General features: G+C 40.0%; 1 long non-coding RNA gene across 1 annotated transcript; it reads left to right on the top strand.

The window, feature by feature from the left end:
• The first annotated feature begins 4663 nt into the window (after positions 1-4663).
• LOC111931821 (uncharacterized) lies at positions 4664-12768 on the top strand. Its single transcript, XR_015289380.1, has 3 exons — positions 4664-5377; positions 5493-5678; positions 11978-12768. It is a non-coding gene; the product is annotated as an uncharacterized LOC111931821 (long non-coding RNA).
• Positions 12769-14039: the final 1271 nt, after the last annotated feature.

Here is a 14039-nt window from a genome sequence, read left to right as displayed (position 1 = left end):
CGGTGCTCCAGTAAATGTAATTTTGGAAGCATCAATTGCAGCAGAAAAGAAAACCGCTGATTACAAATCTCTTCATGTGCAGGAAAATGTCTCTTCATCTCCCAGTCCCTCTGTAAGTGATCCTTTAAGAGAGATTTACTGAATCCTCCTTGTGGCTGCTCTCATGACAGACTGGATATACCTATTTTCCTACAGACTGCTTTTTCCACAGGGGGGGAAAAAAAAAATCATAGGGGAAACACCAAACCCAAGCATATGCTATTTGTATTTATTTGGATTTTACAGTACACCAAAAAAATGTGCATCTGGCATTCCCATCACCTCTGGCAAAAGTTTAAAGAAACAAGAAATCAAAGCAGAGCAAATTAAATCCTGCAGCCACTTCCCTTTGCCTAAAGAAGCTGCCTTAAAAAAAATTCCAGTGCTTTTTTAGGTAGTCCAATATCCAGAGATTGCCAGCTACTGATTTAATAGCTCTCCTAAGCACTTCTTTTTAGAGGATGGCTTCAAGTTGAACAAAGTGCAGACAGAGCTCTAATAAATCTATTAAATCAAGGGATATTTAATGATTTGAATGATTTATTGATTTGATTTGGGTACCTTCAGGACCCCCCTTGTGCTGCTGGCTCTTACAGGGAAGCCTTGAATTTTGCAGACAAAGGAGACCCAGGAGAGCCTCAGGAAGTTTATCCCAGCCCAGGGATGGGACAGCAGGAGGAGGAGTGGGATTGGGAACCTCTGGATGGAGGCAGAGTTTTTAACACATCTCCTCTCATCAGAGGGTGATGCTATCACTCCTAAAAGCACCTTTTATGTGTTCACTACGTACAACAGCAGAGTTATTCTGCCTTTAAAGCCACTAAAATCCGTGGAAAAATTTGTAATGCCTTTAAAAAATGATACTGGGCCACTTCTCCTGTAATGATGTGAAAGAGAAACATGTGCTCCAAGTCTTGAAATAATCAGTGATTTGGAAATAACCTCAAACCTGCGCTGCTCTCCCACAGCTGAGCCCTGCTCAGGTTTTGCTCTGGCCGGTGGAGGTCGGTTGCTTTCTGCAATCTGCACAATTCCCATCATTCCTTCCTCATGCAAATATCCCAGTAATTCCCTGGTGGGTAAATCTGGGGCTGGTCACCTTTGTACTGAGCTGCAGGTGCTGCTTTAGCGCTGGGAAAAGTTGGGATGGTTTACAAATTTAGGTTTAGAAATTCCTGCTGGATGATTTATCTCTAAAGCATCTTCTTTTTGAATAGAATTTCGTTCAACAGTCCCTCAGTTTGGGTTATTGGGGGCACTGATCCCACGACAGTGATGTGGTGGATTTATCAGTGGTTTATTACCACTGATGGCTTTTTGCTGCTGATTTGGTTTGCTTTTTGTTTTATGGAAATATGGGCCAGTGAAAGAAGCCATTGAAATCTGTGACTTATTATACTATATAAAAGTATACTATTTATAAAATATGTACTATAAATATAAACATAAATATAAATATAAACATAAATATAAACATAAACATAAACATAAATATAAATATAAATATAAATATAAATATAAATATAAATATAATTATTATTATTATTATTATTATTATTATTATTAATAATAATAATAATAATAATAATAATAATAATAGTAAGGATTATTGAATCACAGAATCCTAAACAGTTGGGATTGGAAGGCACCTTAAAGCCCATCCCATCCCACCCCTGCCAAGGGCAGGGACACCTTCCACTATCCCAGGTTGCTCCAAATCCTGTCCAGCCTGGCCTTAAACACCTGCAAAATAAAATATTTAATATTTAATACTTAATACTACAATTATATAAAATAATTATTATAAATATACTATTATTATAAATAGTACATTAAGCATTATAGTCACACATAAAAATACAATGTGGAGAATATATAATTAAAATAATTATCATTTGTCAGTAGCAGCTAGAGGCTGTTTGGTGTGAGATGTTTCTCTGGAGGTTGAAAATGTATTTCTGCGGGTTTTTAAGAAAATGGAATCTATCTAAAATTTGGTTGTGATTAAATTTTCATCTTTTGCCATGGCTTATACATTTTTCCTTTCCTCTTCCATCTTACCGTGGCATAAAATTTCCAGGTGATCATACAACTTTAAAAATATTTTTGGATGACTGGAATGTTAAAATGCATTTCTATTACCCGAGATTCTCTTTTCCTGCAGAAAGGTGACTGAAGTCTTCATCAGACAGAGATGGACTGCCCTGTCCTTCACATCCTAAAGAAGAGCTTAGTTTGGCATTTTTAAAAATATATATGTTTGGTTCAGTTCCTACAGAGCAGCCTGAGGGTGGTGCTCCCAGAGAGCTGAGTGTCCTTTCAGAAATAGTCACAGCTAATTTCTCGTGGGCTGTTCTTCCTGAAACAGCAGAGAAATGCAGCTGGAACAGCCTGGAGAAGGGACAGGACACTGGCTGGGCAGGGGTTTTAATCATCACAAAATCCCAGAATGGTTTGGGTTGGAAAGGACCTTAAAGCTCACTCCATCCCACCCCTGCCATGGCAGGGACACCTCCCACAGTCCCAGGCTGCTCCAAGCCCTGTCCAGCCTGGCCTGGGACATTCCAGGGAATCCAGGGGCAGCCACAGCTGCTCTGGGAAAGCTGTGCCAGGGCCTCCCCACCTTCACTCCCAAAATTCTTCCCAATATCCCAGCTAACCCAGCCCTCTGGCAGCTTAATGAGCTGCTTTTCCCCAAAGATGGGAAATTAAATGAGAATTTATACCACTTTTCTGCTTGTGACATCTCTTCCAAGTTAAGCCTGGCCTACTTTTACACACCTGCATTTGCAGAATGGCCACTGCATTAAAACTCCAAATAAAAGGTGATTACAACATTTGTCCTGCACAGAAAATCCTTTGTCTTGAAGTGTTTTGTGTAGGGAGGCAAAGGAAAGAAATCCAGAAACAGGGCATGGAACAAACACCCCAAAATTATAAGAAACCCCCAAATGTTCTTACAAATTATCTGCTTTTAGGGTTTTTTCAGGGTTAAATTATCTGGTTTTAGGGGTTTTTCAGGGTTAAATTATTTGGTTTTAGGGGTTTTTCAGGGTTAAATTATTTGGTTTTAGGGGTTTTTCAGGGTTATTTTAACTTAGAGCAGCCATAAATGCACAACCACAGCAGAAGTACAAGATGAGGAACATTCCTGTTCCTGCTGTGCCTTTTTCTTCCAACATCTGGATGAGCACAGGGATTCCTCTGGATGTACTATTATTACTATTAATATATATTTGTTGTTATTATTATTATATAAAAAAATTAGAGAGTTTTACTATTTAATTTCAATAATTAATAGTAATAAAACATAACAAATAAAATAAAAATATTTGTGTCCTATTTCATCACGGAGCATCTTTTGAATGTCAAATTTTGCCAAGCCTTGGAAATGAATAGTACAATGAAAAAGAGGGGAAAAAAACCCCCAATAATAATAATAAAATAATAAAAAAAAATAATAAAAAGTAGCAACTTTACTAAAGGGATTGGAAATGTCAGAGGGATGCTGGAGCTGCTCCATGTGCTGTCCCTGTTCCCTGCCTGCTGCTCCTTATTGGCACGTGTGCCTCGATTGTTCAAACCCCACAATGTCTGTGCCTGGATGGAATATTTTTGTTATTGCAGAAAACCTACGTTTGACCTTTCTTTGTAATTGTGACACCAGTTGAATTCAGCTTTGGTTCATGGCAATTTACTCCATCCTTTGAGAGTTCACTAGTTAATTATTGCCAAGTGAATTTTTAATTTGCTCCGATGATTACATTGGTGAATGCAGTCATTAGCGGGAAATTTATTTTAGGAATTGGCACTAGAGGGAGCTAAGTAATTGTATCATTTATGGATCTGGGAAGGGGAGAAAAAGAACATTCATTAAAAACTTGCCTTTTTTTTTCTGAACCTGCTGATTTTACAAATATGGCAGCTATGCCTCAGCAAATTAGAAGTGATAATGAATTAGTTAATTTTCCTCACTGAAAACTGCTATGCTCAGATTATTAAGTTACTGTATTTCTGTTTCACCAGCCAGTAAATTAGGATTTCTAAGACTCTTTTGGGAGGGTGAATTTTTGTAACTATTATCCCTGTTTATCATTATTTTGGTCTTAACAGAATTAAAATGCTCATGGATACCATCCTGGAGCATCAGCATGTTCCCAGATGCACTCCAGGATGGATGGCACTCCGTGAGAGGAGAGGAGCCTGGAACTCTTCTGGGCTGAGCCAAAGCTGGGCCTGGACACAAAGTGCTGCCTTTTCCAGCCCAGTGTCCACTGAAATCAGTGGAATCCCATTTTAATTCAGTGGCAGATCACTCAGAATTTTTGTCTTTAATGCTCACCTTTGTTTTAGTGGAGCAGCTGGGGCAGGTCCAGAGGAGGCCCCAGAGCTGCTCCAGGGCTGGAACCCCTCTGGAGCCAGGCTGGGAGATCTGGGAATGTTCCCCTGGAGAAGGGAAGGATGCAGGGAGAGCTGGGAATGTTCCCCTGGAGAAGGGAAGGATCCAGGGAGAGCTGGGAATGTTCCCCTGGAGAAGGGAAGGATGCAGGGAGAGCTGGGAATGTTCCCCTGGAGAAGGGAAGGATCCAGGGAGAGCTGGGAATGTTCCCCTGGAGAAGGGCAGGATCCAGGGAGAGCTCTGAGCCCCTTGCAGGGCCTGAAGGGGCTCCAGGAGAGCTGGAGAGGGACTGGGGACAAGGGATGGAGGGACAGGAGCCAGGGAATGGCTCCCAGTGCCAGAGGGCAGGGATGGATGGGAGATTGGGAATTGGGAATTCCTGGCTGGGAGGGTGGGGAGGGGCTGGGCTGGAATTCCCAGAGCAGCTGTGGCTGTCCCTGGATCCCTGGGAGTGTCCCAGGCCAGGTTGGACGGGGCTTGGAGCAGCCTGGGATGGTGGAAGGTGTCCCTGCCATGGCAGGGGTGGGATGGGATGGGCTTTGAGATCCCTTCCAAATGAATTCCATGAGGAATGAGGACCAATGAGGACCATTCCATGATCTCCAAAGCTGCCAGACCAGCCCCATGCTGGGTCCCATCTGGAATATCCACACCTGTATCCCAGAGCCTGCAGCTGGGGTTCAGAAGATCCCAGTGTAATCCCTAAACTGCCACGCTGCTGCTGCTCCCCTGCTCTGTCCAGCTGAGGAAATGGGGACATTTTAGTGTGATATAAACTACTGTGGGCAAGAAAATTCCAAATCCAAGAGCTGATGCTTCCTTTCTTTACAAAAATGTCACCCCTCAAGGCAGCGTGCCCAGTAAACAGGGAGTCATGCAGACAGATAATCAAAATAAATGAAAATCCGCAATTCAGCTGGCCTGGGCTCTTTGATAAGGGTGAGAACCCATGACTTTATCATGAAATATCACTTACAAAGATTCCTGAAACCTGGTGGTTTTCTGAGCCCTCATCTGTTTATGTAATTTTCCCCCAATTTCATCCTTTTTTCAGGCCATGGGAAGGCACCACCACTCCCCTGCCCCCACCTGGGAGCTGCATGGGTTTCACCTGCTGAGCTCACCGGGGAGGAATTACTTCATTAAGTCCCATTTCCCAGAGGTTTTTTTTCCCAGGATTCAGGTGTGGGATTGTTCTGCTGGTGCTGTTGGATCTGTGCTCCTTGATGTGCTCACAGAGGTCAGTGCTGGGGCATAAATGAGGATAATATTGGGGATTTTGTGTTTATTTTTATGCTTTGTATTTTTTTTCCTGGAATTTTAATGGTGCTCCCCACCTGCAGTGCTGAACAGTTGTGGGTGTTTGCTATTCCTTTTTCACTCCTGAGTTCTGGATATTTTTACTTTGAATAACCTTGCTAAATTCTTTATTTCTGTGTTGTATTCCTTTCCACTGTAATTCTCTGAAGTTCCTCAATGAAAAATCACTGAGCCTTGCAATTCAGTTTCCTGTGAAATCCTATGGACAGCAAACACCACATTTCATGCTTTTGATACTAAACCTATTGTTCAATGTTTTAAATTGATACAAGGAGAAGTGTTGTTGATCCAGGGCAAGTTTTAATTTTTCCTTTTGTGTCATATACGTGTGTGAGCAGTGGGGAAAATGATTTGGGGTTCTGGTGGGGTGGGTGTGTTCCCCCAGTGACTTTATCCATCCTCACCCCTGACAAGAAACCTCTGGAGGGGGAACTCTGGAAGGGATTTTGGGAACTCTGGATGTGATTTTGCAGTTTTTACTTTCCTGTACCATAGCTGGGGCTCAAAACCAACACAAAGTCATTACAGTCTTAGTTAAATGGTTTGAGTTAGGAAACATCCAGCTACTTCTGCCTTTTCAAACTGGTGACAAAAGGCTGGGGATTTAGAGCGGAGTAAAACCCCTCTCAGGAAGGGCAGAGCTCAGAGCATCTCTTCTGTTTCCAAAAGAGTTTATTCTTTAATTCCATTGATTCAGCTTTATTCTACACCAAAAATCTGTGCTCTGAGGGTCAGAGGTAATTACCTATTACAGGTAATGGGCTTTTTGCAGGTGTCTGGGAAAACTTTGTAGCTCTGTGTCTGCTTCATGCATTTCTTTACAATTTTCATTTGGAAGTGAATCTTGTAGCATCTTTTCCTTTGCTTAGTTTTTCTATAAGAATATCTCTGATAGATATTAAATCCCTGGAAATATTCAAAGTTGGGTTGGACAGGGTTTTGGAGCAACCTGGGACAGTGGAAAGTGTCCCTGCCCATAGAAAGAGGGCAGAACAAGAAGGATTTTAAGGTCCCTTCAACCCAAACCATTCTGTTGATATGCAGTGCTAGAAAACAAAAATGTTCTTCCTCTGATTTTATTAATCAGGAGCACAGGGAAGGGTTGTGAAAACTTTTACAGTCTTTATGTGGACTATAAACTGGCATCAGGAGCATGGAGATTCCTCTGGGATGTGATCCAGCCTTGTGGTCTCTCAAAAATCAGATGGTCTCAGCCCTGATGGAGGGTTTGGAAGATTTTAGGTTTTTGGAATCAAGGGGCTAAAAATACAGCATTTCTTTCACAAGAGATATTGGTTTTATATCAAATCTACCAGGACAGGGAAAGAAAAGATATTTTTACTGCCCAGGCTGATCATTGATGCCATGTTAGAACCCTCTGGTCAGAGTTTTGCTGCTGTCCCCAAAAAGGACAGATTTTTTTATTGCTCTAAGGCCTGGGAACACAGAGCCTGATGTTGTTCCTGTCCATAAGGAATTCACCTGGGAGGAACATCCCTTAATTTGCAAATTCTTATCTCATTTTTTTTTTTGCTTCAAATCCTCCCTTGAAGCAGAGCTTTTCCCACTTTCCTGGAGTGGTTGGGGAACTTAGTAAAGGTTCTTTTTCCTTTCCATCTTCCTTTCAGGACAGGCTGAGGTTCTGGGGCAGGAGATGGCAGCAGAAGGAAAATTTGCTCCCAGCAGAAATACCTGGCTTTTCTAAACTGCAAAAATCCAACAAACTCAAAAAAACCTCCAAAATCCTTGCTCAAATTTGTAAAATTATTTCAGCAGACTTAATGAAAGTTCTTACAAAGACAGTCAATCACTTGAACATCTAAAATATCCTTTCACTTTTTCAAAGCCTTGGTGATTCTTAAAGAAAAAAAAAACCAAAGTAAAAGCTTTTTTAGCTCAAATGTAATTTTAATAAATATTTTTGCTGGTTCCTCTCTTTCCTTCCCATCCCATGTATTTATTTTCACCTGGAGTCAGATCAACAGGAGATTTAGACTTTCTAAGGCAGTTGTTCAACAGCTTTTTCTGATCCAAATCTCTGTGTGTGCCCCTTTAGTAGTTATTTATCAGGCCAGTGTGTGTTGTTCCAGAAACAAACCCAAATTATAACAAATTAAACTCTTCCACGCTGAATTTGGAAATTCTAATCCCCAAATTTATTTTTTGACTAGACACTGCAGCTTTGGTAGACCTTTTGACTTCCCTGGGGAGACAAACACAGGTTTTTACATCCTGAAATGAGAAATATTCAGCACATTTGGGGTGCTTTGGTATTCCAGTGGCTGTTCTGCCACAGTGGAAGTTGGAAAAATCCCAGTGAGGTTTTACCTTTGTCTCTCCAGAGCTCTCCTTGGTTTGGCTTCATGATCCTTGTGCTTTGTGGGACGATCTCCTGCTCTTTGTTATTCTGTGTTTGGAGAGCTGATGCTCTGTGCAGTTCTTTAATATGCACTCCAGGAAGTTCTCCTGGACAAGCTCATCTAGCAAAAACACCCTCCTAAAGTGAATTTCCCAGGTGTGCTCCTCTTGGGAAAATTGGCATCAATTTTGCTTTCTGGAGCTGATCAACAAATCCCAGACTTTAGGGAGAAAATTTGTAAAATTATTTCATCAGACTTAATGAAAGTTCTTACAAAGACAATTAATCACTTGAACATCTAAAAAATCTTTTCACTTTTTCAAAGATTCTGTGATTCTTAAAGAAAAAGACCTGGGAGATTTGGAAATTTGGGAAACCTCTGCCTTTTCCCTGAGATTTGAGATGCCCATCTGTGCACTTGTGGCAAAAAAGTAAAAGCCAGACACAAAAACTCTGCATTTTCTTTGTTTTTAATCCCCTGTGACCCTCTGCAGTGGCCCAAAAAATAAATGTATGATGGCCAAGGCAGAGCTCTGGGCATGAGCTTGGCCACTGAGGGCCACAGCTGTAAAAACTCTGGTGGTGTTGGAAAGCACTGGTGACACTTGAAGTGTTGCTTTGACCAGTTTGTGAGAGTTTTATGGGATATTTTCCAGGGTAACAATGTTCTTTATAATAAACTCTTGTTTCACTTTAACTCCTTTAAGCCATTTTCTAAAATGTAGTGATTTACTGCACCTCTTCATGCCTCCAAAATCTACCTGCCTTGTTAGGCTGTGGTTTTTTAGATGTGAAAGTTATTCTACAAGGAAAAATTAAAAAAAAACCACCAAAAAAAAAACCCAAAATAGAAAAAAAAACCCAAAACCCAAATAATCAGAGGTGACCCATTTATTTATACAACACTCAAGTATTTCTAATTCTCTCTTCTAAAGATGGAATCTTTCCTATTGTTTAACAGGCTTGGGGTGTTCCTGGGCATCCTTTAATTCCTGTTCCCTTCTGGCTTGCCAAATTAACAAATGTTAAAGAAATTCTCCAGGTAGAAATGGACCCCTTGAGCCAGTCTGATCCAGTTTTCCATGTATTTTTCTATGAATTTTTAGACAAATACAGATATTTTCCTCAGTCTATGCAGTTGCAGAAGAGTTGCACTGGTGTTTTACTGGGTTGCACTCCATCATCCTGAGGGGTCCCTTCCAACTCAGCATTTTCTGTGATTCTGTAATTTATTTCTCATTTTTTCCTTCACCCAAAAGGTGCAGTTTTTTTTTTCCTCTGAGGAAATAATTTTGGTAAATCATTGTTGGCCTCTCCTGCAAGAATTCTGATGGTTGGTGCCACACTGATTTTTAATTAATTTTTATTTTTTAACCCACATTTGATTTTTAATTTTATTTTTTTTTTTAAAAAAATAATTGTGTTTTTGTTTGATTTTTCATTTTTTTCTTTGTGCATCTCCCCAAGGCATGAACTGATCACTCCCTTTGGATGTAGCTGGGTGCCAGCAGCACAGCCACTGCTGGAACAGTGATGGGAATGTCCAGGGATCAGATATGAGACTTGGCAGTTTTCTCTATCAATTACTTCTTTTATTGACAGTTTTTCTTCATCCATTTGTCTCCAAAAAATAAATGTCTGTGTTTAGCACATATAAAAATGTGATGTCTCTCCATAGTCAAAAGCTGAAAAATATTTTCAGTCTCAGAGAAGCCTGAGCTGTTGAATAGTTCACTAAAACCTGAAGCAAGCTGAATATAATACAGTTTGGTGTGGTCCAGCTGATGGGAGGAATTAATTACTTTCCATGCTGATTTCCATTTCTCATGGAAATACCTTGATTTTTTGCTGTGTTTGGTGCAGTTAAAGGGAGGCAGCACCCGAATTTCAGAGAGATTTATTGTTATATGAGTGAATTTCCAGCTAACTCAGCTGTCTTGAAGGTTCCCACCTTCAGCAAAACTGCACCAGGCTTGGCTTTTGGATGTTCTTTTTGTTCTTTTTAAGGCAAAAAAATCACTTTGGTCCACTCAGCTGTTTCTTCAGCATGATGAAAAAACACAGGCACTGAGTTAATATGATGTAATTATGGAAATTTTTTAATGGTTTATGTTGTATTTTTTTTTATTTCCTTAATTCAAGTAGGACATTCATCTGAAGTTTAGAGTTTCAGTTTTATTCAGAACCAATAGAGAGGGAGGGTTGTACATGGAATAAAAGTATTTTGTGAGTTTCTCAGCAGATTTTAATAAGGGCAGTTTCAGTACCCTCAAAATATTAGCATGAGAGAAGGAAGACCTTGAAATAAGAGAAAATATTTCTGAAATATTTTTAATTCATTATGCCTTTATTATTCACAGTTTTTTTGTTCAGAAATTGTACCTTGATCACAAATGCTTTGATATTAACAAGGGGAAGGCATTCAACTTAAATACTTTCTTAATCAAGATTTTTTTTTTGTGTGTGTGCTTATTGTGTGCCCCTCTTAGTGTAACTTTCTTAACTGATGTGAAGTATTTGAATTTTTCTGCAAAAAACCTGTTGCCATCAGTGAATAACAGCTGGATTTATTATTATTATTATTATTATTATTATTATTATTATTATTATTATTTATTCCTGTCTGCTGTCCAAGGGGGTTGTGCCTCTTTCTGCCTGTCTGGTTTTCAGCACTCTGCAAAATGTGAGTTTTCAGCTGGGCTTGGCAATACCCTCTCCACTTTTGAGGGGAGATCCATACCCCATCACTCTACAGAAATGAGGAATATTTGCATGTCCTTCTGGATTTTGTGCTGTGGACTTTTGTCCAGGGGGTTAAACCCCAGCAGGTCTGGAATCAGTTTAATGCTCTTTAGTGCTGTTGGTGCCTGAGGCTGGATCTGCATCTTTGGAATTTTTGTGTTGGGTTTTCCTGATCTTCAGGTCAGAGCTGTTCGGACAAAATGTCCCAATTTCTGCTGTTTCTCTGGGTGCTTCCTGTTAGAGGAGTTCATTAATGAAAGCAAAAATTCCTCGTTCTGTTGAATGCATCTTGGGAAAATCCTGCTTGGTCTGTGGAGACCCAACTCCCCATCTCAGACTGTGTTAAAACAGCTCCAGTGCAGCCAGGCTGGTCTCACCCATTTAATCAGGGAGCTGGGTTTATTAATAATAATAAAAACAAATAATTGCTTTTATTATTATTAATTTCAGTGTATTTAAAATCCATGGCTGCCACAGAATGGCTTGGGTTGGAAGGGAGTCCAAAATCCATCTGTTCCCAACCCCTCGTGGAGCTGGAACCCCAGCCATGAGTGTAGGGTGATGGAAATCCAGGAATTCCCTTCCTTGTGTTCTCCCAGAGAAGAGGTTGAAGATGTTCCCAGCAGGATTCCCTGCTGGAAAAGCCACAGTCATTAAGTCATTAGGGAATCCACTATTTTTTTATTTTTTTATTTTTGGAAAATGGTAGAATAACAATCTCACCACGTTATCAACATCACCTTCAAGCAGTCAGTAAATGGTAATTTATCTTCAGGGTTCAGGGAGTGCTGCATTATTAAAGATGTGCATGTTCTCATCAGCCCCATTGTCTAACAGCTAATTACTGCTGGGATTAACTCCATTTCACGTCAGGGTTTGTACGTCAAATAAGTCTGGAATTTGAGCACGAGGTAGTTGCTGGATAAATCTCAATTTCAAATAAAAGAGTCACAGTGGCTGGAGGAAACTCTGCATGGCAAAACTCCCTCACCACACTTCTCAGTCAAAAGCAGAGTAGGGGGGTTTTTTGTCCTTTTTTTTTTTTTTTTTTTTTCTTTCTGTCTTTCCCCAAAGAAAATTGGGAAAAAAATATAAAAAAAAAAAAATCTTTTTTTAAGCTCCTTCCAGTTGATGCTCCATGTTGTGACACGTCATGTAAAACTGCATCTGTTATGCTGAAACCAGAACATAAGAGAGACACTCTTGACATGAGGAATCACAACACGAGGGAACAGCAGGAACGCTGAAAGCGCAGCGCGGTTCCTTCCTCCGCGAGCCCAGCCCTGGGAGAGACGAGGTGTTTATTAACAGAGCTTCCACTCCATCCACGTTTCCTCCCTGATGACTTCTCCCCTCCCTCCAGGCCCAACCCAGCCCTTTCCACAGGGGAAAAACTCATGGGAACTCAGACATGCTCCATCCAAGAGAAGTTTTCCCCCCAGTGGATACCCCAGGATCAGGCCTGGGAGGTTTTCCCGCCTGTGAAGTAGAAAATAGACTCAGATTAAGCGAGCAGACTTGTTATTTGACAGTTTATAAAATATTTTAGTATCTTTTTGGCAGTAGCAGTTTGAATGTTGGCAAATGTACACATTGCTTGCAGTTACAAAACCTTGTAATGAGTATTTCCCACTGTAATAGCAGTGAGCTGAAATTTGGATAAACCACTTAGACTTGTGAACTCTGACATGCCTGGTAACTATGTCTTTGCAAAAAGAATTTTGTCAAGTATTGGAGCTCCTACTAATAGCACATCCATCTTTCTGCACACTATAAATCTTAAGAAAATTTCTATTACTCTGCAATTTGTCTGGCTTATGCTATTTATTAGCCATTTTATTCTGCTGCTTTAAGAAGTAATGTGATGTTCATTTTATTGCTGGTTCAATAAATTGTTAATTATAATGCAGTGATTGCTGCTGACGTGATTTAAAAGCCACATTAGCACTATAGCATTAAGTTTTAACTATTTTACCCTTCAATTCCCTGTTTATACAACAGTAAAAGGAAAATAGCCTTAGACTAATTTAAAAAATGAAGGTGCTTGTATCTATTGATCACATGACATACTAGAAACTTTTGTTGTTTTTTGGTTGGTTTTTTTTTTTAAAAAGGTTACATTCAGGTCTAAAAAAGAAAATGCACCAGCTGAGCATGGTCTAACTGTTCAGCAAAAAAGTGTTCTTAAAGCAAGATTAACCCCAAAGTTAAATTAACAGAATTACTTAGTTAAATTAGGAGAATTGGCCTAATAGATTAAAGGAACAAAATACCTTATAAATCATAATCATTTTATAGTTATGTGTAGCTTTTGGTGCCCATTTTGTGTAACAATGGAGCAGAAGGGAGTCTGAGATTGGCAATTGGACCTATTTTCTCCAAGAATGTTGTAAATGGGATTGGGGGGAAAATCTCCATTTTGCTGATTTAAAGTAAAATCTAATTGCTGCAAGTGTAATGATCCATCCTTGGCTGAGCATGGAGAGAGAACTGACTCAGGTCCAGGAGCCATGCACTAATATTGGGCAGGATGGATGGAATGATGGAATTCTGAATTCTGGGACACCTGGTGCCTCTTGGAAATGTGCATCAGACATGGAGATTTTGGGTGAAAATATTTACTTTTCTTAGTTATAACGTGTGATTAATTGTTATTTTTTCTTAACTGAGAAAAATGCACTCATAGAAAAATAGGAGAAAACCAGAATGGCTATGGAAACTGCTACATAAATCTGTTATATTTGCATATACACACATATGTATTTCATATCCATAAAAATATGTATGGACAGATCTAAGTCTTCCTGAAATTGTGCACCACCACCAAAACTGATGTGCAGCTCTCAAAGACTGGAAGCTAGAGCTCATTAATTCAACCAAAACCTTTAAATACAGAGGAGAATGTAAATTTTAACTGTTCCCAAGTGCCCCTGCCATGGAGCCATCCGATTCCATAGGGAATATTGACCATCACCAGACTTTCAGGCTGCAGCATCTCTGGTTAAAGCATCTTCTGAGTCCTGGGCAGGTTTAATGTGTAATTAATAATATAAAGGATTAAAAGAAAAGATGGGAAGCTGTGGTTAGGAGAAGCTGCCTGGTTCAGGTTCCCTGCTCCACCCTTCCTCCAGATTTATTGGGAGATCTACTGCTACACAGGCCAAGAAATCACAACAAAAA

Source organism: Cyanistes caeruleus, chromosome 7 (genome assembly GCF_971803275.1).
Source record: "Cyanistes caeruleus chromosome 7, bCyaCae1.hap1.1, whole genome shotgun sequence".
NCBI lineage: Eukaryota > Metazoa > Chordata > Aves > Passeriformes > Paridae > Cyanistes > Cyanistes caeruleus.
The sequence above is the reverse complement of the archived record's forward strand: the minus strand, read 5'-3'. Positions and strand labels throughout refer to the sequence as shown.